Source organism: Pleurodeles waltl, unplaced genomic scaffold (assembly GCF_031143425.1).
Source record: "Pleurodeles waltl isolate 20211129_DDA unplaced genomic scaffold, aPleWal1.hap1.20221129 scaffold_39, whole genome shotgun sequence".
In the NCBI taxonomy this organism is placed as follows: Eukaryota; Metazoa; Chordata; class Amphibia; order Caudata; family Salamandridae; genus Pleurodeles; species Pleurodeles waltl.
Window position 1 is genome coordinate 8,940,432 of NW_027150097.1, and position 4,315 is coordinate 8,944,746.

The window sequence follows — 4,315 nt, forward strand, 5'->3', positions numbered from 1 at the left end:
AATCCACCCCGAATCCTTGCAGCCGCGTTGAGCATGGCGGTCGAGGACTCAAACTGTACCGTTCAAGTCCTTGTCTCAGAGGCACTGAGTTGATTGGTATGGAGCCAGGCACCTCCTGATCTGAATCTTGAACTGGCTCCAAATTCTGCATGTCCACACCCCCTGTAGTAGATGATTGAGAATTAGTAGCAGTCACCACTGGCCATGTGCACTGGCTCAAAATTCTGCATGTCCACACCCCATGTAGTAGATGATTGAGAATTAGTAGCAGTCACCACCGGATCCACTGTCAGGATGATCCATCCTCTCTCCTTCATCAGCTTCAGATCCCACTGTTTCCCTGAGCAGGAAGGTCTGGAATTGAAAATACCGAGGACATTAAACAACATTCACTCAGTACATGGCACTCATTTTGGTTTATAAGCTGGAAATTGAGCCATCAGTGTGGTGTCACAAGTGTCAGGATGGCCAAGTGGTCTAAGGCGCTGCGTTGAGGTCGCAGTCTCCCTTGGAGGCGTGGTTTCAAATCCCACTTCTGACAAGTGTATTTTGCGAGGTGGATACATTTTTGGACTTTTTTTTCCCAAGCACCGTATCAAAACAATGTCAACAGTTTCTGTAAATTATCGATAAGATCTATTTTCCGTTGCTTGCACTAATTGCCTGAAGTTGGCTAAATCGCAGTAAATCAGTAAAGCGGGAAATCACAGCATCTTCAACAAATCGTGATAGAGGGGCCGAGATAAAGGTTTCGACCCTACATATCAAGAGCGCAGCTGTCAATAGTTCAGCAGGTTCAACGTGCAGAAGGTTCAGTGGCACCTGGGTCCCCTGCGTCCCAATCACAGCTGGTTTTTAACTTCTGTATTCAGGGCATGGGAGGGGTGTGTTGCATCGTGCACACACGGTGCCTGTTTCACAGATAAGTTTTAATAAATACACAAGGAATAATATAGAGTCATTGGCCACGAGGAACACCTTCCCTGACCTTTTATTCTCTCCGGTTCCACATCACCGCGCCTACCATCCAACTCCAAAACTCGGGGGAGACTTGCACTCCCTACCTCCCTTGGTGTGCATCATAGGTGTGCCCATGACGAACACAAGATTTCTCCTTAACCAATACAAAACAAACATAGCTGCTAAAAAAAATGATACTATACTAATCCAGTATACAAGAATAGTACACAACAAGAAATGCCACATTCAGTCAATCCACCCCGAATCCTTGCAGCCGCGTTGAGCATGGCGGTCGAGGACTCAAGCTGTACCGTTCAAGTCCTTGTCTCAGAGGCACTGAGTTGATTGGTATGGAGCCAGGCACCTCCTGATCTGAATCTTGAACTAGCTCCAAATTCTGCATGTCCACACCCCCTGTAGTAGATGATTGAGAATTAGTAGCAGTCACCACCGGCCATGTGCACTGGCTCAAAATTCTGCATGTCCACACCCCATGTAGTAGATGATTGAGAATTAGTAGCAGTCACCACCGGATCCACTGTCAGGATGATCCATCCTCTCTCCTTCAGCAGCTTCATATCCCACTGTTTCCCTGAGCAGGAAGGTCTGGAATTGAAAATTCAGAGGGCATTAAACAACATTCACTCAGTACATGGCACTCATTTTGGTTTATTATCTGGAAATTGAGCCATGAGCGAGATGTGAAAAGTGTCAGGATGGCCAAGTGATCTAAGGTGCTGCGTTCAGGTCGCAGTTTGCCTTGGAGGCGTGGGTTTGAATCCCACCTCTGACAAGTCTCTTTTGCAAGGTGGGTACATTTTTGGACTTTTTTTTTCCAAGCACCCGTATCAAAAACAATGTCAACAGTTTCTGTAAATTATCGATAAGATCTATTGTCCATTGCTTGCACTAATTGCCTGAAGTTGGCTAAATCGCAGTAAATCGGTAAGTCGGGAAATCACAGCATCTTCAAGAAATTGTGATAGAGGGGCAGAGATAAAGGTTTCGACCCTACATATCAAGAGCGCAGCTGTCAATAGTTCAGCAGGTTCAGAGTGCAGAAGGTTCAGTGGCACCAGGGTCCCCTGCGTCCCAATGACAGCTGGTTTTTAACTTCTGTATTCAGGGCATGGGAGGGGTGTGTTGCATCGTGCACACACGGTGCCTGTTTCGCAGATAAGTTTTAATAAATACACAGAGAATAATATAGAGTCAATGGCCACGAGGAACACCTTCCCTGACCTTTTATTCTCTCCGGTTCCACGTCACTGCGCCTACCATCCAACACCATAACTCGGGGGAGACTAACACTCTCTACCTCCCTTGGTGTGCATCATGGGCGTGCCCATGACGAACACAACATTTCTCCTTAACCAATACAAAACAAACATAGCTGCTCAAAAAAAAGATACTATACTAATCCAGTATACAAAATAGTACACAACAAGAAATACCACATTCAGTCAATCCACCCCGAATCCTTGCAGCCGCGTTGAGCATGGCGGTCGAGGACTCAAACTGTACCGTTCAAGTCCTTGTCTCAGAGGCACTGAGTTGATTGGTATGGACCCAGGCACCTCCTGATCTGAATCTTGAACTAGCTCCAAATTCTGCATGTCCACTCCCCCTGTAGTAGATGATTGAGAATTAGTAGCAGTCACCACCGGCCATATGCACTGGCTCAAACTTCTGAATGTCCTCACCCCATGTAGTAGATGATTGAGAATTAGTAGCAGTCACCACCGGATCCGCTGTCAGGATTATCCATCCTCTCTCCTTCATCAGCTTCAGATCCCATTGTTACCCTGAGCAGGAAGGTCTAGATTTGAAAATACAGTGGACATTAAACAACATTCACTCAGTACATGGCACTCATTTTGGTTTCTTAGCTGGAAATCGAGCCATCAGTGTGGTGTCAAGAGTGTCAGGATGGCTGAGTGGGCTAAGGCGCTGCGTTCAGGTTGCAGTCTCTCTTGGAGGCGTGGGTTCAAATCCCACTTGTGACAAGCGTATTTTGCGAGGTGGATATATATATATATTTTTTCCCAAGCACCCGTATCAAAAACAATGTCAACAGTTTCTGTAAATTATCGATAAGATCTATTGTCCGTTGCTTGCACTAATTTCCTGAAGTTGGCCAAATCGCAGTAAATCGGTAAAGCAGGAAATCTCAGCATCTTCAACAAATCGTGATAGAGTTGCAGAGATAAAGGTTTCGACCCTGTATATCAATGGCGCAGATGTCAATAGTTCAGCAGGTTCATACTGCAGAAGGTTCAGTGGCTCCAGGGTCCCCTGCGTCCCAATCACAGCTGGTTTTTAACTTCAGTATTCAGGGCATGGGAGGGGTGTGTTGCATCGTGCACACACAGTGCCTGTTTTGCAGATAAGTTTTAATAAATACACAAAGAATAATATAGAGTCATTGGCCACGAGGAACACCTTCCCTGACCTTTTATTCTCTCCGGTTCCACGTCACTGCGTCTACCATCCAACACCATAACTCGGGGAGACTAACACTCTCTACCTCCCTTGGTGTGCATCATGGGCGTGCCCATGACGAACACAACATTTCTCCTTAACCAATACAAAACAAACATAGCTGCTCAAAAAAAAGATACTATACTAATCCAGTATACAAAATAGTACACAACAAGAAATACCACATTCAGTCAATCCACCCCGAATCCTTGCAGCCGCGTTGAGCATGGCGGTCGAGGACTCAAACTGTACCGTTCAAGTCCTTGTCTCAGAGGCACTGAGTTGATTGGTATGGAGCCAGGCACCTCCTGATCTGAATCTTGAACTAGCTCCAAATTCTGCATGTCCACACCCCCTGTAGTAGATGATTGAGAATTAGTAGCAGTCACCACCGGCCATATGCACTGGCTCAAACTTCTGCATGTCCACACCCCATGTAGTAGATGATTGAGAATTAGTAGCAGTCACCACCGGATCCGCTGTCAGGATTATCCATCCTCTCTCCTTCATCAACTTCAGATCCCATTGTTACCCTGAGCAGGAAGGTCTAGATTTGAAAATACAGTGGACATTAAACAACATTCACTCAGTACATGGCACTCATTTTGGTTTCTTAGCTGGAAATCGAGCCATCAGTGTGGTGTCAAGAGTGTCAGGATGGCCGAGTGGGCTAAGGCGCTGCGTTCAGGTTGCATTCTCTCTTGGAGGTGTGGGTTCAAATCCCACTTGTGACAAGCGTATTTTGCGAGGTGGATATATATATATTTTTTTTCCCAAGCACCCGTATCAAAAACAATGTCAACAGTTTCTGTAAATTATCGATAAGATCTATTGTCCGTTGCTTGCACTAATTTCCTGAAGTTGGCCAAATCGC

At 45.8% G+C, this 4,315-nt stretch overlaps 1 non-coding gene across 1 annotated transcript; it reads left to right on the forward strand.

Annotated features, from left to right (window-relative positions):
• Window positions 1-458: 458 nt before the first annotated feature.
• On the forward strand, window positions 459-541 carry TRNAL-GAG (transfer RNA leucine (anticodon GAG)). The gene has a single exon. It is a non-coding gene; the product is annotated as a tRNA-Leu (tRNA).
• Window positions 542-4,315: the final 3,774 nt, after the last annotated feature.